The following is a 25,361-nucleotide window of genomic DNA, read 5'->3' as shown; positions in this document are numbered from 1 at the left end:
GAGGCAGCCCCAGGGTGCTGGGAGCTATGGCTCACAGTAGTGGGGCAGTTTCCTGAACTACCCCAGCAACCACCAAGCACAACTTGGGGGAACAGTGGGGGACCTCTGCCAGAGTGAGCACATGAAGCCTAGCCCTCAGGGCATACAGCAAGCAGCTGTGGCCATGGCAGCCCAGATCCAGGAACCAGAAGTAGGCAGAGCTGGTAAGCAGGAGCCCCCAGGGCATGAACAAGCTGAGCCTAGGGAGGGGAGTGAAGGGAGAGACTGCAGATCTCTGTCCTCTGTCCCTGGAACAGGACTCTAGGGTTCTGATCACATTCAGATCCTGATCACAGTCTAGGCCACCCCCCCATAGAACAGCAGGGCCCCCCCCCACCTCAGTCCCATGGCAGAGGGGGGAGCTTATGGTCATTCACAGATCAGGAGGGAGGACAGAACCTCACATACTGAGATCCTTGTGGGGGGTATTCCAAAAGCTCAGGAAGCACCCCAAAACCAGGCTCAGGCTGGGAAAATGAGTAAGCAGAGAAAAAAAGAGGAACACCACTGAGAAATACTTTGCCTGTGATCCCAAGAAGGATCAAAACACTCCATCTGAAGATGAGGAAGTCCAAGCTCCTGCATCTAAAGACTCCAAGAAAAAACAGAAATTGGACTCAGGCTATGACAGAGCTCAAAAAAGACTTTGAAAATCAAATGAGGGAGATAGAAGAAAAATTGGGAAAAAGAAATGAGAGAGATGCAGGAAAAACATGAAAATGAAGTCAGCAGCTTAGTCAAGGAGATCCAAAAAAATGCTGAAGAAAATAGCATGCTAAAAACCAGCTTAGGTCAAATGGATAAAACAGTTCAAAAAGTTATTGAGGAGAAGAATGCTTTAAAAAGCAGAATTGGCCAGATGGAAAAGAAGATAAGAAAGCTCTCTGAGGAAAACAAATCCTTCAGATAAAGAACAGAACTCAGGGAGATTGCTGATTTTACAAGAAATCAGGACTCAATACTTCAAAACCAAAATAATGAAAAATTAGAAGAAAATGTAAAACATCTCACTGAAAAAACAACTAATATGGAAAAAAGATTTAGGAAAGATAATTTAAAAATTATTGGAGTACCTGAAAGTCATGATCAGGAAAAGAGCATTGACATCATTTTTGAAGAATTACTACAGGAAAATTGCCCTGATATCCTAGAAGCAGAGGGAAAAATAGAAATGGAGAGAATCCACCGATATCCCTGAGAAAGAGACCCCCAAAAAAACGACCCCAAGGAATATTATAGCCAAGTTCCAGAACTCCCAAGTCAAAGATAAAATATTACAAGCAGCCAGAAGGACACAACTCAAATATCATGGAGCTGCAGTCAGGATCACACAGGACTTAGAAGCAACTACATTAAAAGCTCATAGGGCTTGGAATATAATATACCAGAAGGCAAAAGAGCTTAGAATGGAACTGAGAATCAACTACCCAGCAAAATTGAATGTCCTCTTCCAGGGAAAAAGATGGACTTTCAATGAACCAGGGGAATTTCAAATGTTCTTGTTGGAATGGCCAGAGCTGAACAGAAGGTTTGATCTTCAGATACAGGACTCAGGTGAAGCATAGAGATTGGAGGAGAAGGGGAAAATATGAAGGACTTAATGATGATGAACTGCATGTATTCCTGTATAGAAAAATGACACTGATAATACTCACATGAACCTTCTCAGTTAATAGAGCAGGTAGAAGGAGCTTTTATAGATGAAGCACAGGAAAAAGCAGAATTTGAAGATAAAATGTGGTGTAAAAATGGAGTCAATAGAAAAAAAGGGAAAGGTAATGGGAGAAAGAAAAAGGAGAGGGGAAATAGGCCAAGATATTTCATATAAAAAGATTTTTCTTTATTACAATGAGCTATTACAGTGATATGAAAGGGGGGGAGGCAAGGGGGAATAAGGGAATCTTTGCCCTCATCAGAGGTGGCTAGGAGAGGAAACAGCATATATACTCAATGGGGTATAGACATCTGGAGTAAGAAGGAGAGAGGCGGGACAGGGGAAAGGGGTGGGGATGTCAATGATGGAGGAGAGGATGGACCATGGGGGAAGAGTGGTCAGATATAACACATTTTCTTTTTTACTTCTTGCAAGGGACTGGGACTGGATGGCCTGTCCAGGACCATAGGGCATAGTGGATGCTGAGCCTAAGGGGGCTCAGGGCCTCTTGGCCCCAGGGCCGGGGCTCTGTCTGCTGCACCACTCAGCTACCCTACAGCAGAGTCAAAGTGAAAGGAGAGAGAAAATATAGTACATAGTAGAGGAGAAGTACAAAAGGAGGGAGTTGCAATCAGCAACGGCAACAGTGGAAAAATATGGAAGTAACTTTTGTGATGAACTTATAAAGAATGTGATTCACCCATGACAGAGTTGGTAGGGTTGGAACACAGACTGAAGAACATTTTTCATTATTATTATTATTATTATTATTATTATTATTATTATTTGGGGGGGTGCAGGGCAAATGTGGCTGAGTGGCCTGCCTGGGGCAGACTTCCTTGGGTGTCTGAGGCTGGATTTGGTCCTGGATGCTCCTGGCTCAAGGGCCAGTGCTCTGTCTGCCACCCGGCTGCCCCTACTATTATTACTATTTTATTTTATTTTGGGTCTTTTTTTTTCTTTTTTTGGTTTTTGCAGGGCAATGGGGTTGGGGTAGCTTGCATGGGGTCACACAGTTGGGTGATTGTTGAGTGTATGGGGCCGGATTTGGGCTTGAGTGCTCCTGGCTCCAGGGCTGGTGCTTTGTCCACTGCACCACCTGGCCATACCTACAATTATTACTATCATTTTTTAATTTTAATTTTAATTTTTTTCTCTCCCTTTTATCACTCAAGCGAGTCTATATTTTGGGGCGATGGGGGTATTTTGTTTACTCTTAAACAAGAATATTTTATTAATGTATAAAAAACATTATTTGTACAAAATGAGAATAAATAAATTTAAAACAGAAAAAAAAAACAAAAAAGATAAATAACCCCTTGGGTTAAAGAGATTTAGTTGTTTCTATGGGCACATTTTCTTCTTCAAGTTTCAATTCGTCTCTTCAGAGTCTAACAATTTTTTTTGCAGAAGAAGCTGATAATCCAGTTAAGCCACAAGATCTTCTACTAACAAAATCATTTTGCATGCATTTTGAAAAAAAAGATTATATTATAATTTGTGAACAAAGATTTTAATATAATTATTCATTTGAAATTTTGTTTTTCTTTAAATTTCATTTTAAAAAGTAAATAAGGTTCTCAAATTTTAGTTGCAGGTATCTATACAATAGTATTTACTCCAGTTATAGAATGTTCAAATCCTTTAATTTCCAAATTTATTTATATACAAATTTCTTAGTTCCTGTTGAATAAATATCATATATTTACAAATTTTGTGATGAAAAGCATTCCTTCACCAGGTAAGAAATGCAAATTGTATAGACCAAATTTTTAAAATTCACCCTCAGAACAGCAATAGTCACTTATGTAATATGGGTCCCATATAATATGACATCCTTCTAGGATCTTGTTCTATTTGGGTGATTTCAATTCAAATTCACAATTCCAAACCCCTATCTAATGACTGTGAGCCAGAGAAACCAAACAATTCATGAAATCAGAAAGCATTTAAATATAAATATAGCAAAGCAAATAACAAGGAGATTAGTTAGATATTAACATTATATAATACATTCCAAAATGCCCCCCCCTCCCCAAATGTGTCCTAAAAGTACTACCAATACTCCCAGTTGACCCTACTCTCTCCCTAACAGTCAAAAGGAAACATATCAGTTCACTCATAAAAGATTATTAAAGATCATGAAATAGGGGTAGCTAGGTGGTGCAGTGGATAGATCACTGGCTCTGGAGTCAGGAGTACCTGAGTTCAAATCCAGACTCAGACACTTAATAATTACCTACCTGTGTGGCCTTGGGCAAGCCACTTAACCCCACTGCCTTGCAAAAATCTAAAAAACAAAATCATGAAACACTGGCATTTCTTGGTCATTTCCTTTTTCATCCTAGTGCAACAGCAGTCTTAGGAGCACTGGTTTCCTGGCACAGTAACCAGACAAACACTGAAAACACTGGCCCATAGCTCTTACCATCACCATCAATGGTTGAAGAGGGTGTTGGCTCTTAGAGTGCACTTGCAATTTCTTCATGTGTTCCCCTTAGCTGTACCAACACCTACTTTTTTAAGCATAATTATGCCCCTTGCCCTATCCCACAAGACTCACATCCTCTTTTCAAACTGGGAACATAGGAAATATGCCTACCTAATCAGCATATTCCTTAAGTAATGTCATGTCATGCCTTGTAGCATGCAGTCTTCTGGGATCTAAAGAATTTTATTAAGTGATTGAACTTTCTTTCAGCCCAAGCATTTTAGGAGCAAAGAATAAATTCATAGACACATACCCTACACAAATGGCATGGGGTGGTATTTTCATTAGAAGTAGTTATTCTTCTTGGCATCCGATGATCACCCTTCCAACTGCCAGCAACTTCCTCCCACCACCAAACAGCAAACACTTTATTTCTTAAAAGATCTCTTTATTTTTTCTGAACCAGCTAACAAATAAGAGGGAGATATACCAAAGGGTGGTTATAACCAAGAGTACATTATGTCCTCAAGGACCAGGAAAAAGCAAAGGGCTCATGTTAGAAACTAAATTCACAAATGTGGTTCCATTAGCAGTATGTTCTTGCCCACTGAGCTAATCAGAAATAGGACTCTGAATACATCATGCTAAGGACCCTTTCCCAATTTTATCCCCTCCAAAGGTCCTTGGTCTTCTGTATCTTGTTCTAATGTCATGTACAGCAAAATGGAACTTGGAAACAAAGGAAAAAAAACTGTAGACTTTTGTATACAAAACTCTCCTTTCTTCAGCTGCTAAGATGGAAATGTAAAGTTGCAAGAATTCTTAGAAACCTAAGGGAGAATCTCCATATTTCTCCACTGCTAACCTTGGGCACAGCCAAAAGTCCGAGAATTTTATGCCCTATTTATGATTGCAATATTTTGCAGGTTCTTTTGCTGCAAGATTTTTACCCAATTTAGATATTAGCCTATTATGTGAGTATAATTTGCATAGTTAGTTGTAAAAAACATTATTCCAAATACTGGACTTGGGGAAACAGAAGTCACATGCCCCATAATAGACAAGTCCCTTGAATGACTAGATCTGAGGCCCCAGGCAGAGTTCTGTGTCCAAAAATTTCTCTTCCATTGCCTATCATAATGTGAAATCATTGATTTTTAGTCAATCATTGTAAGCTACTTATAGTTTGGTGGTTTCTCCAGGGATTTGCCTTTCTCACTCTGCCAGAAGCATAGTCAGCTTCTCAATAATCTGCCAGCTGCCATTCATTGGGATAGCTTGGCTATCCAATCCCACAACTGATTCCAGATGAAGTATTTATCTGTATATTTCTCATGGCAATTATATCTTTCTCTGGTCAATAGAATTATTTTTTCTTTTCTGTTTTTCAAAAGGGCAAAATATTCACTTCTATTTGACAAACAATCGATAAGCCCTTATGACAGGGGCAGAGAAGTCAGACCTGCAGGTCATATATGATTCACAAATAATTTGGTGTGGTGCCATGGCAACAGCAGGCAGGTACTAGAAATTCAATAAATCTAGGAGCATTTTAGGAATGAGTTTATTAAATGTTTGACCAAATATACCAGGTTAATTTTAAGCTGATAATTTTATATGACCCATAAATGATTTAGAAATAGCTAAATGGCCATTGTTAGAAAAAAGTTTTCCAAAATAAAATATACCGAAAAAAAGGGGAAAAGGTTCCCCATCCCTGACCTACAATGTACAAGGGAGTGTGTTGAGAACACAAAGATAAACATGACACTTTTGCCCTCAAGGAGCTTATATTTTTGAAAGATCACTGACTATGTGTTAGGTTCCTGTTAGACAAGCTGCTCAGGAAATGTTAGGTTCCTGCCAGCTAGCTTATCCTTACCCAGGTGAATGTTGAAGGGGTGGGAGACAAGGATGACAAGTTCTCCTTAAAGTTCTCCTAGTTCTCCAAGATCTCCTAAATCTCCATTTATTAGATCAAATACAAGTGTTTAAATATTCTCCCCAATCCCTGGCCCACTTCCACTTCCATGGTATTCTCCAATCAACCAGTAAAATAAGGCTCTGGTACTAGAGGACACCAGGTGATGAAAGATTACAGTACTCCCACACACAACAGTATGTTACAAATCCCCTTTTTTGTTTTTTTAAGCAAAATTCCATAATTCAATTACATAATGAATGCCACATAAGTTGTAAACAAAAGTTCAAAAATAGTATAAACAAATATCAATTAAACAATAGTAAAAACAACTAAGCATCCAAGTCAATTAACATGAGTTATTAAATTCTACAAAATAATATTTCTATCATTACATTATGCATGAATCCACAGATTTATCCCAGGAGAGGGTCGTAATTTGTGATAGTTCCCTTACCATAACCATATGATGATAGATGAAACAAAGATTACAAACTTTTTTCTTTTGCCAACAAAAAATATTTCAAAGCAATCAAATTCAAAACTCAAACTAAAAGGAGTAACATTTAACTCAGGTAACTGTAACTATTTCAGTTCTGAATTACACACACAAAGGAGTTTAGACACTAACACAAACACAGAAATAACTCTCTTGTATTACATTTACCAAGGTGAGATTGATATCCTAGCCAGTACCAGATTTCAGAATATAGAAACATTTTCCCACCTCTCCAGGCCAGTGGAGAGATGTAAAATGTCCTATATATGTTTAAAAATACACATACACACTTAACACACCAAAATATTATCCATAAGCACAGGCTTCATTCAAAAGATGAAATCTGAATTTCCCAGTCCCAGAAAAAAGTCTTCTTCCCCTTTTTTCTTAACTAATTGATCACGAAGCTTCCCAATCAATAGCCTAATGCCCAACCACCCCTCCTCCCCAAACCAGTAAGAAGGCATGGGGGTCCCTTGATTTCTAAAATTAGTTTTTTTGGGGGGGGTCTTGCCCTTTCTGTAGCAAAGCGTGCATTCCTTCTGAGACATAGGCTTGAGTTTTTAAGTTCCAAAAAGGAAGATTTCCCTTCTCCCCCCCCCCCACCATCTGCAGAAGGTGGGAGCGGCAGAGAATGAGAGAGCACATTTGAAATTACTTGAGTTGTTAACAGCAGTACAATTTGGAGTTGTTGCATTTTCTGAACAGTAGCCAACAACATTACAAACTATCCAATAGCATGTGACATTTTTGCTCTCAATGCAAGAAGTGCAGTTAGTGTGTACTTTAAGGCTTTCTGGTGCTGGGCAACGGTCATGGTGTGCTTGATTGTAGGCTGAAGAGGGAAATTCGTTGTGGCTTCTGGAGTAGAATTCGTTGTAGGTATCAGGGTCTGAATCAGGGTCTGCGGCACCAAAGAGAAGTCTCTGTAGTTAGTCATAGGTTTAGGGGTTTGGGTTGCGCTTAGCACAGCCAGACAGGCAGCAGCGGCCAAAAGGAACAGCAAGCAGGTTTCCTGCATCCCATTCATGACGCTGGTACAGACTGCTGCTGAGAAAGAAGCTCGGGCCCCTGCGGTGCTCCCTTGGAGACTCCACTTCCAGCTAACTCCTCAGTGCTAAATACTCACTTGTTTCTTCTTACTTTTGCTTCCCTTCACACCTCCTTGTTCCAACTTAAAATCAGCTTCTGGTAGCAATCAATTTGTTACCTCTCCAAAGCCTTCTGTTCCAGAATGTCGCCTGGTTTCTCTTACTTATATCAGCTGGTCCTTATCCCAGACTCCACTTAGATAGCTCTGCCTTTGTGTACCTGTTCAGGCGCTATTGTTATGTTCCTATTAGACTAACTACACAGGATGTGTTAGGTTCCTGCCGGCTAGGTTCTCCTTACCCAGGTGAACGTTGAAGGAGTGGGAGACAAGGATGACAAGTTCTCCAAGATCTCCAAGATCTCCAAGATCTCCAAGATCTCCTAGATCTCCAAGATCTCCTAGATCTCCATTTGTTAGACCAAGTACAAGTGTTAAATATCCTCCCCAGTCCCTAGTCCACTCCCACTCCCATTGCACTCTCCAATCAACCAGTAAAACAAGGCTATGGTGCTAGAGGACACAAGGTGGTTTACAGTAATTTAGAATAGAAAGTTTACAGTACTCCCACACACAGCAGTCCCTTACAACTATGACACTTATTATATTAATTTTTGACATTCATAGGATGGTCCACATTAGCCAATTTCCAACAGCCTGCCATTGCTACATGTTTCTATTCTCTTCTATAATGTTAAACTAAAATAATTTTAATCTTTTCATCCTACAAATATATATTCCCATGAAAATCTAATGAAAAAGAGAGACTAAGTTAAATTAGCAACTCTTTCTTTTTAGTAGGTTTGCCTTAGTTTCTCTAAAAGATAAATTTGAGTTAATGCTTATTTTCAGAGATAAGTTCACTCAAATAGATGACCAAATTTGCATAAAGAAAGTGAATAGCAAGACTTGTAATTATTTACTTAATTTAAGCTATGTAGGCAAATAACTAAGATATTCCAGATGTCTCAAATAATAACCTTTTGTGCATACATACTTTATAAATTACAATATGGATCAAGCTCCATTATCTCACTTAATATTTATATCAATCTCAAAAGACAAGTAGAACAATATCATTATTCCCCTTTTGCAAATGAAGAAATAGAGGCTATAGGTATTTAACAGCCTTGACCAATCTCAAGGCTCATAAGTGAATGATATTAAAATCCCTGATAATCTGGCAATTAATTCTGCTCTTTCCAATATAAATACTGATGCTTTGGACTTGAATTGTCTTGATTGACTTTCTGTATTGAGCAAATAAATCAGATAACTACTGATCTCACCTTCATTTTGTATTGTGCATTTGACCACAATGTCTATACAATATCCTCACATTCCCAGTTAGATTAAATGGTTTCCTTAAGAAGATTCAAATGAGGGGCAGCTAGGTGGCACAGTGGATAGAGCACGGGTCCTGGAGTCAGGAATCCGACCTCAAACATTTAATAATTACCTAGCTGTGTGGCCTTGGGCAAACCACTTAACACCACTTGCCTTCTAAAACCAAAATAAAAAAGATTCAAATGTCCTTTTAAAGCCCACACAAGAAGTCAGATGGGCTAAGACTATACTCAAAAGATCTGGCTTTAAGATCAGTTCTTAAATTATTAAGAATTTTTTTGTTTTGTGTACTTGTTTTGTTTTGTATACTTAAAAAGAACTTTCTTTACAAAGGCAATTGTTTTCTTTGTGGTTTCCATTTTCCCAGTCATTAAACATAAATTTCTATGCCAACAATTTTTATAAAAAATAAACAAAACCAAAAAGAAATTAATTAGAACAATGCTTTCCAACTCCTATTTCATAAAACTTTTTGGGAAAAGGCAAAAATAAGTACACAAATTTATAAAGTCCTAACTTGAAAATAATTATACTAAAGTCATACTATCTAATACTGCTCAGAGTTCATTCTGTAGGAGGAACTATTTAATCAAGAAACAGTTATAGAAGAGAAACAATAACAAGGTTCTTCTAATTATTAAGCTTACTTAGAGAGTGGGATAAAATGGTTCTGCGGCATACTGAGTTCGTTTCTGTAGCAGATTATATTCTAGTGAGACTTCACTATAGTTACTGAAATCATGTTCCTATACTAAAAATTTTGTCACTCAAAATCTATAAATGTGTTTACTATTACTCACATTTTGTTTGTAAGAATCCAGCCTCAGGGCTATTCTAAATTAAAAGGAATACTCTCCTGGTAATAAAGCTCATTGCCAAAAGGCTAGACACCTTTTTGAGGCATGGATGTAGTTGCAATTTGTCTTGGTGAAGGAAATACCCACATTAATGAAACTGAAGATCAAGGAGGAGAAGGAGAAAAAGAAAAAGAGGTAGAAGAGGAGGAGGAGGAGAACAATGACATTGCTTCCAGTGCTCTGACTGTCCTGATAAAAGTCAAAAAAATGTATTAGATTATTTTCTAACTTAGTAGTGAGATAGTAAAATCATATTTTCACAGGGTTGGAATTTCTAACATTTGAAAAATTAAGTAAACAATTTAAAAATTACTGATTATTCTGTCTTCTATGATGGCCAGTGACCATTAGTTTCTCTCCATACTCACTAACTCAATACAGTTGATCCAAGGTCCTACATATTCTTGTATATTTCCAGGGTAGAAGAATTTCAAAATTCAAGGGACTTCCAAGGATGAAAACTAAATCATACCTGAAAAAAGGTTCCTTTTTCCAACATACCTGAAAGGTGATCACTCTCAATCAATTTCTTTAAGAAATTGAGTGAGAAACTTATTACCTTTTGAGACCATCTATTCACTTTTGAGTAGCTGTGAATTATTAAGATTTTTTCTGTATTATATCAAGCCTAAATTTGCTTCTCTAAGACTTCCACATACTCTCATTCTGCATATGACCAAACATATCTAATACTTGAAAAAGAAGTTGTTTTCTTTTAAATTTTTTGGTTTTTTCCTACATATTGTTGTATTAGTCAGTCATTTCAGTTGTCTGACTCTTAGACCCCCTTTTGGGGTTTTCTTGGCAAAGAATACTGAAAAGATTTGCCATTTCCTTCTCCAATTCATTTTATAGATGAGGAAACTGAGGCTAACAGGTCTAAGTGACCTGTTTGGTCTGAGTGTCTGAGTCTGGATTTGAACTCAGGTACTCCTGACTCCAGGGCTGGTGCTTTACCTACTGTGCCACCTAGCCACCCTAGGGAGACTCTATTTTAAAAATCCATTTAGTGTAATAGAAGATAAAAATCAATTTTATTAAAAAAAACCCAACAAAGTAGGACTGTAAAATTTTCCCAAGGCCCAATGCTTAATCTGTGTCAGTTGAGTGCCCTTATAAGTAGGATGAAAGGAGACCCTCTGTTCAACTTTAGGTGATACAACTACAATAGGTCACCATTCCACTTCAAATGACTTCCTAGTGCCTATTCATATGCTAGCCACACCCTTGCTTCTGACTCAGAAGTAAATGAAAATAATGAATCCATGACATTATTAGTTGTGCATTCATGGTCCTTTCATCTTCTTTTAAAGCTTGATTTTGTGCTATGTGCAGAGGAGAGTGTGAGGGCACACCTAAAGCTAAAGAATACTCTGTCATGGAGTGAACATATTTTTTGTCAAGAGTGGTACTTCTTAGTAGAACTAGTAACTTCTAAAAAGAAGACACCAACAAAATACAGACAAGTTCATTTTGTGCACTTAAACTTATAGTATTATTTACCTGAACATTTGATGCCAAACATTAAAGCAAAATTAAGTTTGATTGTTTATTTCTGCTTAGAATCTCAACTCTTGTGCTACTCTGCTGTGCCAGTTGCCAGGACAGGCAATCCTTCAAAATAAAAAGTAGTGCTGGTTTGGGAGGTTTGGCTAGCTCTCACAAAACAGGTAGAGAGCAAAGTGGGTGTTTAATGTTTAACTGAATTGATACAAAGTTATGAAGAAAAATTTCTGACTTGAAGATTGTTTCACTCCTTCTCTCTGCCAAGTAATGAATAAATGAATGAATGAATCTAAGTGCTGTCAAAATATAATAATCATTATAAATTTTTACAACTATTCCTAGTCAAAGGTCGATTTTTTTCTTAGTCATTGTAAGGAATGGAATGTATCCTCCTTAGACTTTGAAAGGAAGACTTGTGCTCTCCTTAATCCAGAAAAGAATTGCCTCCTTTATAATTTGAATATAATATTTGTTCTCAAAGAGAACAGTGACATCAGAGAGGTGACAAGCATGTGAACTGGATGGGGGGGGGCTGTGCTGTGCTAAGTCACCAGCCTCACTTTCTCCTCCAGAGCCATATGGGTCCAATGGCCAGATATGAATCAGGATGACTGTACTTGCCCAGGGTCACACATTGGAGTCCTTGGAGTCCTGACTCCAAGGACCAGTGCTCTAACCACTAACTTGTGGAAAATAATGTCCTAATTACTTACCTTGCCCTCCTGGTACATAAGCTGATAAAATGATACCTCCCTCAGGAAAGATAGCATTAAAAAGGATGGTTCTCTTTGATATCAAATAAAGAATGGTCTCCAGGGAATTTTAAGGTTCTATCTACTCTTGTTATATATATTCTGTTCTTCTTCCCTCATTGCTGTATAGGTTTTCTGATCTCCCTCAGTTTTACAGGTGATCACCTTTAGATAGTCTCCATTACCAGAGATGGTCTCTGGTAAATCCCAGAGAATAAAACTTCTTGTTTAATCCATTTTTTGGTTATGTATTTTAACTCTATGTTTAAGGTGATTTTTTTTTAGGGTTCACAGTTTGGTATGAGCCAAGCTTAGGGGAAATATAGAAAATCAAAATAGTTTACTCTCAAAAAGCTCACATTCTAATAAATGAGATAATATCTATAGGATGTTTTAGTTCCAAGTCAGATTGAAAGATCCCATGACTGAAAGCAAATGGTATTGCCTTTTCTTCAATGTCATTTTCATTGATAAAATTATATTTGTTTCTGATATTGAACTATATGACAGTGCCAAGGACTTTGTTGGTGAGAGTATTCTCTTCTGAATCTTCAGTTACTTCATACATACTAACTGTGTAACTATGATCAAATCATTTAATCACTCAGTTTCAAGAGACATTGACTTGTTGAGACATCCATCTCTATCCTAAAATAAGGAAAATGAGCTATAAGAATTTTTTGTAGTTATTGCTCTTTGGGATGATGGTTGTGGGGGCTGAACTGAAATCTGAATGAAAAGAGGGAGGAGGGAAGGTCTGCTGCCACTCCCTTGGCTTTTGGTCTTCCTTATCAGTCAATGCCAACTGGTTAGCAGTTGGTGGTGTGGTGGTGGTGAGAAAGTTAGGTGCCTTCTCCACAGTGATTGCTCCACTCATTGATGGCTTCCTAGCAGACTGGAACAGGATCTGTAGTCTACCAGGCCCTGCTATTTATTCCTAGAACTCTTGGACTCAGGAACTTGGTCTTGTCTCCATTAGGGTCTGAAGGAGGTGGTGGTGGAAGCAGCGGTATTTGACATGTATGGCTCCTGAGAGGATGCCATATTGCTTGAACCTGACTATGCTAAAAAAGGGCAGGGTATACCCTTCCCCAATAAGATATAAAACAAACACTTTCATGGTATCTACACAACATGACCTGATATCCTGGCTACATTAACTCCATCTTTCCCAGCCTAGTATAACAGAATGAGATTACTGGGTAGTAAAGATGCTCCCCTCCCCCCAACACCTGTGCAAGAGCATATGAGGGAAGCATTTGTTTAATTCAACAGTTGCTGGGCACATACATTCTTGGTATCTGTAGTCTCTCTGCCCAAGTATGAATCAAACAGCAAAGGGTAGTTGAGAATGTGACATACAGAAGCAGGTTTATATTTTACCATTTGTTGCTTATCAGTTAAATTGGAACTATCTTATAGATCATCCCTAAGAAAGGTTCAACATAGCAGCCAAGTTTTCTGATATTTCCTTTAAAAAAGATGAAAGTAGAGGTAAAAGAATATTTAATTAATTTTCTCCACTAGTTTCATCTCCAGGTAGAATAACTGGATACCTGTTAGTCAGAAGTTTCAGTAAAGATATGGTCATGAAAACAAACTTTGAAAAGTCAGTCATACTGAACGGACTAAACCAAAAATGATACTTCGAACAAAATCATACATTATTCTTCAGATGCCCTGCCTCTCTCTTTCTCTGCCTCTATCTCCTTCATAATTCTTTTATGAGATTAAACTTAAAAAAATATATTCTTCAAATGCTTTTCCCTTTCTCCTCTGCCTCTGTCTCTCTCTCTCTCTGTGTCTCTCTGTCTCTGAATCTGTTTCTGTTCTCTGTCTCTGTCTTTGACTCTCCATCTCTATTTCCCTCATAATTCTTCTATGAGATTAAACTTAAAGAAATATTCTTTAAATTCTTTTCTCTCTCTCTCTCTTCTCCACTTCTGTCTCTCTGTCTCCTCCCTCTCTCTGTCTCCTCCCTCTCTCTCTCTCTCTCTCTCTCTCTCTCTCTCTCTCTCTCTCTCTCTTTGAGAGTGAACTTAAAGAAATATTCTTCTTTTTTTTGGACCTGTGAACAAAGACCATATACAGTTTTCTAGCTAATATTTCCATAGATTTATGTTAGTGTTTCTCTCTGATCATCAAATTAGCTTTCAAGTAAGTATTATTTTCTGGCATTTGTTTAAAGATGACTGGTACAGCTTATGGGATATGGAATTACCAAAGCTGCTCAAATAAAAACAAAAATATACAACCTAAAAGCTAAACATTTGCCTAAGATTCAATCTGGCATTTGGCACTTGTTCAGGAAGATTTGGGAATTTCTGATATATTGGTGCTTCTGTTTTATCTCTCATGAGAAAACTTCAGGCATAGGAAGACCTTCAGACAAATTTCCAGTTTGGTAATTTTGTCATTTTCTTCCCCCCCCCCCCAATCCTTCCATATGTCAAGTCAGATGGTGAATACAGAACATTCCCCTACTTTATAAAATCATAGATTTAGAGTTTGAAGGGACATTAATAGTCAGCAAATTGAATATACTCATTTTACAGATGAGAAAAATGAGGCAGAGAAGTTTAGTGACTTGCTTAGGGTCATAGAGCTAATAAGTACCTGAGGAAGATCTAGAAAGAGACAATATAATATGGTAGATAAAGAGTAAGTTTTAGAATCAAAAAGTTGTGGTCAGGGGTGGCTAGGTGGCGCAGTGGATAGAACACTGGCCCTGGAGTCAGGAGTACCTGAGTTCAAATCCGACTTCAGACACTTAATAATTGCCTAGCTGTGGGGCCTTGGGCAAGCCACTTAACCTCATTCCCTTATAAAAACTAAAAAAAAGTTGTCAAATTTTGCTCATGACACATACTAGATGTGTGACTATGGGTAAGTCACTTAACTTATTCAGAGTTCTGCGCAATTCTAAATGATTATAAGTTCTCTAGATTTGTACCCCTATCCCAAAATTAGAAGAATGAGTTATAAAAATGTTCTGCAGTGAAACTCTTATAAGCCATATAAACATTTTCACTTTTTATAAGGAATATAGTGACTTTTTTTACCTTCTTCTGATTCTTCTTCTTCTCTCTTGCTCTCTTTTTATGTGTGTGTGTGTATATATATATATATATATATGCATATATATGCATATATATATATATATATAGAGAGAGAGAGAGAGAGAGAGAGAGAGAGGGAGAGAGAGGTATATATTATATATACACATCTATGTGTGTGTGTGTATCACAACCTTGCTAAAACCAATAAAGCAAAAAAATTTTCATATATTTTCATATCAAAGTTTGTGTTTCATATGGATGCACACCTGTTTTATCTATGACTATAGATAAATTTGTAAGTTTATATAACTATATGCTTTTCAATAAAAGAGTATGAAAATCTGACTAAAATATTATACTATAAGAAAAGCATATGTGCCAAATGAAGAAAAGTTTATAATTCTAGGTTACTTTAATGCTAGACTAGGCTCAGAACTCCAGACATAGCAGGGGTAATTGGGAGGAATGGAGTTAGAAATAGCAATAGCAATGGTCAATTAATATTGAAGACTTGTGCATCTCATGGCCTTCTCATCATCAATAATGTCTTCCATTTACCTAAATGCAATAAAAATTTATGGATGTACCCTCACAACAAACACTGTCATTTTATAGACTGTGATTTCTAAGGAGAAGAGACAGACAGGATGCGAAGAGTGACTAAGGCAATGTGTGGGGTAGACTGCTGGACTCATCACAGATTTATTCAACAAAAGTAATGGCCCCAAAGCAAAATAACTACCAGAAGAATTAATAGCATTAGAGTGCTGCTCTGAGCTGGAACAATTTTTTGCTAACTTGAAGGAAAAGTTGAGTCAATACTTAACTGGCAACAATGTAACAAAAAATGGGTAGTTTTCAGAGATGATGTACAGCACTGCATCTGGGTCAGAACACTTGCAAACATTAAAACTGGTTTGATGAATATTATGGGAAAATTCAGAAGCTTCTAAATGAAAAACAAGAACTCGACAGGGTATACCATCTATAAGAAGGCAGCATTTAATTCCATCAGAAATTAAGTACAAGTGAAGCTCAGAGAAATTCACAATTTTTGGCTCAGTAAAAAGGCAGTTAAAATTCAGTTTTATCTGATACTAACCATTCAAAGTGCTTTAATGATGTCCTGAAGGTTATGTATAGATCAAAGACCTATGGTACATTGCTGATGGTGTTACATTGATTAGGGATAAGGACATGAGTGAGGTGGGTTGGTGAGATGGGTTGAACACTTTCATAGTGTTCTTAATAGAACATCATCATTCAATGAAGGAGATATTGACTATTGACCTCAAATTGAAGTCAATCAATCCTTAGGTGAAGTTCCAACTGAAGAAGAGGCTTTGAATGACATTAGGTTCCTTTCAATTGGCAAAGTACCTGGTGCTGATTCTATTCCAGCTGAGATTTACAAGCTGGGGTGTCCATTGCTCAAACAAAAGTTGACTGAAATTTTCCAGATTACATGGCAAGAAGAAGTTATCCCCATGAAGTTCAAGGATACCTCCATTGTCCATCTCTATATTGTTCTACAACAATCATAGGGGGGCCTCTCTCTCTCTCTATCATTGTTGGCAATATTCTTGCCTGAATCCTCCTTAATTGGTTTATCCTTCATCTAAAATAGGATTATCTACCTGAGAGCCAGTGTGGGTGTTTGTTGCCCAACAACTCCAGGAGAAATGCCAGGAGCAGGAGAGAGGTCTGTACATATTTATATATCTGAGCAAGGCCTTTGATATGGTCTGTCACAAGGGTTATGGAACATTAAGTCAAAATTTGGTTGCCTAGAGAAGTTCATCAGTATTGAATATCAATTTCAAGATGACATGTTTCCTGGGTTCTGGATAAAGGCTGATGCTCTCATGCTTTCCCAGTCACCAATGAAGTGAAACAAAGCTGTATGCTGGCCCCCATGATTTTCAGGATGATGTCTTCAGACATGTAATCAAATGTTTTCAAAGAGAACAAAGAGAGACTTAAGATCAGCTATGGCACTGATGGTAAATTCTTCAACTTGAAGGGAGTTTTGGTGACTTTGCATATGATTATACCTTTAATGCAGCCTCTGAAGCAGAGATGCCACAAAGTAAGAATCAATTCTTTGCTGCTTGTGCTAATTTTGGTCAGGTAATTAATGCCAAGAAAACAGGTGCTACATTAACCAGCACCACATCATCCATTTGTGGAACCATCAGTTATAGCAAACGGAGAGGTTTTGAATAAGTTCACTTATCTTAGCAGTATACTTTCCAGGTAGGTACACACTGATAATAAGGTTGACACACATATTGGTAGAGTTAGATCAGTGTTTGGGAGTCTCCAAAGGAAAGTGTCAGAGAGAAAAGGAGATAGACTTCTTACCAAACTAAAGACACAGAGATTTTTCTGACTTTATTGTAATATTCCTGTGAAATTTAGATAGTCTACCAGCACTATGCAAGGAAACTGAATCATTTCTATTTGAATTGATTTAGGAAGATTATGAAGATCACCTAATAGTTTAAGATACCAGACATCGAGGTCTTTTTCTTGAACTAAACTGCAAAGCATTCAAACTCTATTGTAAAGAGTGCAATTCCAATGTGCTAGTTTTTCAAATGTCAAACATAAACTTGCTAAAAAGACTATTTTATGGAAAAACTCATACCGGGAAAACATTCATATGGTGGTCAGAAAAGTGATACAAGGACTCTCTCAAGGTCTCTCTTAAGAACTTTGGAACTGAAATACAGCTTGGGAGACATTGGCACAGGACTGCCCACATCAGAGAAGGAACTGTGACCAAAGCAAAATAGAAGTAGCTCAAAGGGAATGTGAGAGGAGCAAATTTAGAAAATCCACCCCCAAATGTTCACATGGACCATTTGCAGTGTGAGGTGATGAAAACCTGCATCAAGGTAGTGGCAATGACAGAGGAATGAAGGGGACATATTCTAGAAATGTTGCAAAGATAAGAGAGGGTGAGAGGGGAGAGAAGAGATATTAGGAAAAGAGGAGGGTTTGGGGGGTATGTTAAGTTTAAGATAACTATAGGACTTCCAGTTTGAGATCTCTAGTAGACAGGTAGAAATGTGAAGCTATAGAGATAATAATGGAATCCAAGGGTGCTGGTGAGATCACAGATGAAACATAGAGGAAGAAAAGAAGAGGGCCCACAACAGAGACCTGTAATGCATTTACAGTTGTTATATATCATTATTTTTTATTTATCACATGTTATTTCTTGGGAGACAGCATGGCATAGTGGAGAGGGGACTGACCTTAAAGGCAAAAAGACCTGTATTCAGTGCCAATCATACTGACCATGAAAAAATCACTCATAGGCCTCTGGCATATAAGACTTTAAGTTGCAAAGTAGTTGTCAAGTTTCATTGACTGAATGTAGGGACTTCCTCACATTGCCAGAATTATTTTGTGACTAAATAAGATTGTTCTAAAGAACATGCAGTGATATTATAATTTTGTAAGCAGAATAGATGGGATATCCTTGACTTTTTTCTTTTTGTATTGGGATATTCTCTCCAATCCTTAAATTACTGGGTTGTTTTTCTTTTTGTACTGGGATATTCTCTCTAATTCTTAAATTTAGTTACATTAGTTATTTTCTTATAAACTAGGAAAGTGTAATGGATTAGTCAAAAGGCATTTATTAAATACCCACTTAGGGATTCAAAGATAACACAAAATAGCTCTTGTCCTCAAAAAAAACCCAAAAATTTATCAGGAGAGGTTATATACACACATGCATATACATATAAAAATAAAATGAATATATGTATAATTTTCAGTTTAAATGGAAACATGAAAGATCATAGTGGATCCCAACTCTCCTATATACTTCATCATTGATCAAAAAGTAATCAACTGAGGGAAACTGAGGGAAACATCATAAGTGTCTTCATCCAGCCCAGAATTACAAAAAATGATAGCCAGAAGTCATAAGGAAGCCAGCTCAAGATTAGGTGAAAGCACAGAAACATCATCCGTATTCAGAGTGGAGATTTACCACTGGGAATGGAAGGCTGCAACAACACTGCATCAGAAAGGCCCTGAGGTGGTATAAGAAGATAGAAACATTTAGAAACATTTAGCAGTATTTTGATTGAGGACAACCAACTGTACAGTTCTGACCAGGACACTGAAATCTGCCAATATTATGAGTTCAAACACATTGAGGGACAAGAAAGTTAGTGTCAAGAATCCAGGAGATCAAGGTCAGGATGGGGTGGAGTCTGGTTCTGACTTTAAAAAAAAAAAGAAAAGAAAATTAAATTGGAGATATAAATAAATAGAAGAAACATCAAATACTATAAGGAAATATTATGTGTCAAGAAGAAAACAAGAAGTAAACTCAGAGGAAAGGAATAATTGCACAATTACAAGCAATGCTTCAGAAAAAAAAAGAATGGTTAGGTTACAAGGAACATGAGTACTTAGAGCAAATTAAGCAAGAAAATTTTTAAATGGAATTGTGTGTGTGTGTGTGTGTGTGTGTGTGTGTGTGTGTGTATGTGAAATTAAAGCTCTGGAGGAAAGAATTAGAAGGAGAACAAATAGTTTTAAACAGAAGATGGGAAATTTTTCCAAAGAAATGGATTCTGTAGAAATTAGAATAAAGCAAACAGAACTCAATGACTTCATGAAACAATAAAAAAAAACAATAAAATTATAACTCAAAAGATAGAAGAAAATATAGGGTATCTACTATCAAAAAAAGTAATCTAGAAATTAAGTCAAAGAAAAATAATTTAAGAATTATCTGACACTTATCCCAGTAAACCATTCCCTGCCCCATCCCAAAGTCTGAATACCAAATTTTAAGAAATCATAGGGGCAGCTAGGTGGCACAGTGAATAGAGACCAGCCCTGGAGTCAGGAGTACCTGAGTTCAAATCCAGCCTCAGACACTTAATAATTACCTAGCTGTGTGGCCTTGGGCAAGCCACTTAAACCCCCATTGCCTTGCAAAAACCTTAAAAAAAAGAAATCATAAAAGAAAACTTGAACTTGCTAGAAATAGAGGGAAGATGAACATATAAAAAACCCACCAATCACTTCTTGAAAGAAACACCAAAATAAAATTCTCCAGAATATCAGACATAAAATTCAGAATTTCTAAGCCAAAGGCAAAAAAAAAAATACCATAGAAGTCAGAAAAAAAGAATTTGAGCACCAAGAAATCAAGGGCAGGATCACACAAGACCTAGCAGCAACTAAGTGAAGGAAAGAAAATAATGGAATATATTTTCCAAAAAGTCAGAGATAAAGGATTAAACCAGGAATAATTCATCCTATAAGACAAGATATTATAATCCTACAGGGAAAAAAGAAATAGACCTTGAATGAAATAGAGGACTTAGTTAAGTATCTGTGATGAAAAGATAGGAGTTCAGGAGACACTAATAAATGTAAACACAGGAGTTCAAAAACCTACAAAGGAAATATTTTGGAGAACTGGAAAGGTTTGGATGATTTTACATTTGAGTGGTTACATTATAATAAGGATTTAAAAAATTGTCTCTTTAAAATATTAATGTCTTAAGAATCATGGGATCAAGGATTTAGAACTAGGAGAGACCTTAAAATCATTCAGTCCAATTTCATCATTTTATAGATGCAAAACTAAAACCAAGAGATGTTAAATAATTTTGCCTAGGATCATACAGCTACTAATTATTATAATAATAGCTAGTTTTTATACAAAGTGTACCAACAATCTTAGTCCAGCTTAAAACTTCATTTGTTCTTCCATTGACATGCACAAATGTGTAGATTTTTGACCATTTACTGAATTGAATGTGTTGTATTTAATCTTTAGTAGTGCAAACTTTAGTAGTTGAGATACCCTGCATGTACTCTAGGATATATGAATCTCTTTCCATATATAATTCCATTTGTCCTTGCAATAACCCTGGAAAATAAGTACTATTAATAACCTCATTTTTCAGATGAGGAAACTGGGGCTTAGAGGGATCAAATTACTTGCCAGATTCACATGACTAGTGAGTGTCTGAGGCATGACTTGAATTTGAGACTTTCCTAATGTCAAATCAATAGAGAGAATGTAAGAAGAGAGGAGAAAGGGGGATAGAGATTTAAGAAAGAAGGCAGAGTCAGGGAGGGAATAGGCACAAATAAAACTAATTGATCTCTAGAGGGTGAGCTATAAAGCAGGAGAATTTAAAGGGAGGAAAAAAAGAAAGTATCAGAACCAGCAACTCAGTATATTTAAAAAGAGGAGAGGATACAGAGTAGAAGCATAATAAAGGCCACTCCCCAATAAATAAATAGTTAAACAATATAAACAGGCAGGTTTTTTCAAAGGAGAAAATTAGGTTATCAATAACCATATAAAAATCCAATTCATTAATAAGAGAAAAAAATTAAAATAACTCTGAGATTCTACCTCACACTCATCAAACTTAGCAAAGATATACAAAAAAGAAAATGACAATTATAGGAGAGATGAGGGAAGACAAAAACACTAGTGCACTCTTGGTAGAATTGTTATTTGCTTAAAGCATTCTTTTTAAAAAAAATTTATTTATTTAAGGCAATGGGGTTAAGTGACTTGACCAAGGTCACACAGCTAGGCAATTATTAAGTGTCTGAGTTCAAATTTGAACTCAGGTCCTCCTGACTCCAGGGCCGGTGCTCTATGCACTGTGCCACTTAGCTAACCCCCAATTAAAGCATTTTAAACAGCAATTTGGAACAATGTTCCCAAAGCAATAAACTGTATATACCCTTTTATTTCTGGAGATATTACCAAAGAGACAAAGAAAAAAGGATTAATATGTATAAAAATGTTCATGGAAACATTTTTTCTAGTGGCAAAAAAACTAGAAACTAAAGGGAGTGCCTATCAGAGAACAGCAGAACAAATTATGTTACAGGAATGAAATTACAAAATCAGAAATGACAAAAAGGAAAAATTCTGAGAAATCTAGGAATATTTATGGAACTGACAGCGTAAAGTGAACAGAATCAAAACAACTTATACTATGAGCACATTTGTAAGAAAAATAACTTTGAATGACTCATGAACTCTGACCCATGCCATGACTGATTCCAGAGGAATCATGGTGAAACAAGTTTCTTATCTCTTGAATGAGAGGTGCAGAATGAAGCATAAATTTCAGATATTACCATGTGGATTTGTACTGCATGACTATGGTAATTTGTTACAAAAGAGAAGGTTATTAGGATGGAAGAGAAGAATCACTGTGGGGGTGGTGAAGAAAGAGGAACTAGAGATAGTGATGTCATAAAAAGGGATAAAAAAAGACCATCAATGAAATACTTTTTAAAATGCTTTAACAAAAAACTTTAAAAAAACAGAAGAGATGAAAATATTCCACTGGAATATTGAATTGGATATATAATTTTTAAAAAGCCAAGCTATACATAATAGATTTGCAAGTCCAAATGCAATCCTCTTGTTCTGTATATGAAAAATAAATATTTGTTGATGTTAGTCAAATTCAGAATTGCAAAAAAGTTTAATTTTTATATAATTACAATATATAATGTGTATAGAATATACAAAATAAAAACAAGATGATTTCTTAGGGAAGACATTATCAGTTGGTGGGAACAAGACAAACCTTGAGCTGATCTTTGAAGGAAACTAAGTATTCTAAGCAGAGAAAGGGATGTAAAGGAAAACTTGAACAAAAGGTTGGGAGATGACGTAAGAAAAGCAGTTTAACTGGATTGTAAAGTGCAGAAAGGAGAGTGATGTATAATAGGCCTGGAAAGGTTGATTGCAGCCACAAGGTGAAGGGTTTTCAATACCAAGCAAAGGATTTTTGAATTTGATTCTAGGGGGTAATAAGAAGACCCTAGAGCTTATAGAACAGGAGAATGACATAAATGAACCAGTATTTATTAAGTGTTTATTGCTTACAAAGCATTGGGATACAAATAGAAAAGCAAGTGTCTCTGCTCTCAAGAAACTCTCATTCTAATGGGGAGACTAAATATACAGAAGTTTTTAACTGCAAGTCAAAATGAAAGGCTCCACAGTCCTTAGAGTATAACAGCAAAGCATATAACCACTTTCATTGATAGAAATCATAGCTATTTCTGATGAACATAATGCCAAGGAGACTTTGGTGACAAGAACTTTCTTTTCCAAAGATGATAATATCACCCATCTTGTGAGACAATATTTACAAAGCAGTTTGCAAACCTGAAAGTGTTATACAAATATCAGCAATTAGTCACACCAAGAAATTACTGTTTTCTCTCTTTTCCTTTAAAGGAAAAGGAAATCAACTCTTACAGGTTGCTCTGCCTTAAAAAAAAACAAAACAAAACATGAGACAAAGTAAGACATAGAAATTCCCTATATGTGCTGCCATCATCTGCCATACTTTTGGTATTTGGCTACCAGGTTCTTGTTTATTCCTTTTCTTCCTTCTAAAGACAGCCAAGTGATTCTTGTTTCCATGAATAATCAATACTATAATAAACTAATTAAATTTCAACCAACTTACATTGACTTCTCTAGCTCTGATACAATTTATTCCCTCCTTTATAGGTCTAGTCAGGCTGGAAAGGTCATCTCAATAGCTTTTGAGTACTTTATATAATCCTTGTTCAAGAAAAAAAAATTAGTTTAATTCTGTGATTTGGAAAAACAAAGTTTTTGGGGAAGTGAACTTATAACATTGGATAGGTCTTTCCATATTATGGCAAAGATAACAGTAAGGAAGGAATATTATACTATAAAAATACCCATTGTGAATGCAGAATAAATTTAATTAATTTCCTAAATTATATAAATGCTGTTAAATTTATTTAGTCCCTCAATGAGTAATATTCATGTGTTTTGATGAGTCTCATATTTGAACTCTTAAGCAGCTTCAAAATAACATTTATGTATTCAGTAAAAAATCATTTTATATTATAAATATATTTTATGGGTACAACTCCCCTAATTCTGCTACTCCCCTTTAATTTGCTCCTTCTCAGGGGTGGCTAGGTGGCACAGTGGAAAGAACACGAGTCCTGGAGTCAGGAGTACCTGAGTTCAAATCTGACCTCAGACACTTAATAATTACCTAGCTGTGTGGCCTTGGGCAAACCACTTAACCCCATTGCCTTGCATGCTGATTTCTCTTCCTCTTTTCACTTCCTCAATATGGGCATTTACCAAGGTTCATCCTCAGTCTTTTTCTCTTCTTTCTGTGTTCTTCCCATAGTAACTTCCTACACTCATACAGACTCAGCTATTCCCTCTAAGGAGATGTTGTGCAGATGTATATCTGTAAGATTGATTCTCTGTCTTGAATTCCAGAACTGTAGGTCTAATTCACTAATGGGCATGTCTATCTGGCTTGCTTTCTAGAAATTCAATTTCATTATGTTCAAAATTAAACAATGTTTCCCCCAGAAAACTTTTTTTAAATTTTCCTCCTGATTGCCTTTCTCTATTCACCTGGTCACCTAGACTCAAAACCTAGATATTATCTTTGTCTCCTCCCTTTCCCTTATTTCCCACATCCTATCAGTTTTCAAGTCTATCTCTGCAATAGCTCTTGGATCTTTCTCTTACTATTTTCCTTGTTTTCATCCATCTCAGGTTCTCATTTAAACTATTATAGGAGCCTCCTAATTTGGTAATTCCCTTCCCTTTTCACTCATCCTTCCCTGCCAGATTAATTTTCCTTATATACTTCTTAAAACCGAGCTGCTCCAAACCCTTCAATGATCCCCACCAAATTAACTCCAAATTTCTTATTCTAGCATGTAAGGCCCTCCACAATCTTGAACCAATCTACCCTTATCTAACAGTCTCACACAAGAGTTTTCTACCTAAATAAGAAGAAATACTCACCATCAGATGTGATCCCTACCTCACTGACTGTGTCTTTGCTTCAATGACTGAAATGAAAGTATCCTTTAGTATAGTTATTGGAAGTCTACCCATCTTTCAAGACCCAGATCAAACATTAATTTTTTGGGTTTGTTTTTGTTTTTAATTTTTTTACTGCTTCTTCTTGAAATCATTTTTTGATTCCTCCAAGGATTTACTTCCTTGAAAGATATTCCAAGCATGAGAGAGAGCCTGTGAGAAAGGATGGAAGTAGAAGATAGACTGGCAAGTACTGTATGTCGAATAGGTCAATTGGCCTGGAACATAGAATATGAGGGGATCTAATGTGCCATCAGCCTGAAAAGACAGAAAGGTATCAA

The sequence above is a fragment of the Macrotis lagotis genome, chromosome 1 (assembly GCF_037893015.1).
Source record: "Macrotis lagotis isolate mMagLag1 chromosome 1, bilby.v1.9.chrom.fasta, whole genome shotgun sequence".
NCBI lineage: Eukaryota > Metazoa > Chordata > Mammalia > Peramelemorphia > Peramelidae > Macrotis > Macrotis lagotis.
Note: the sequence above shows the minus strand (reverse complement) of the source record.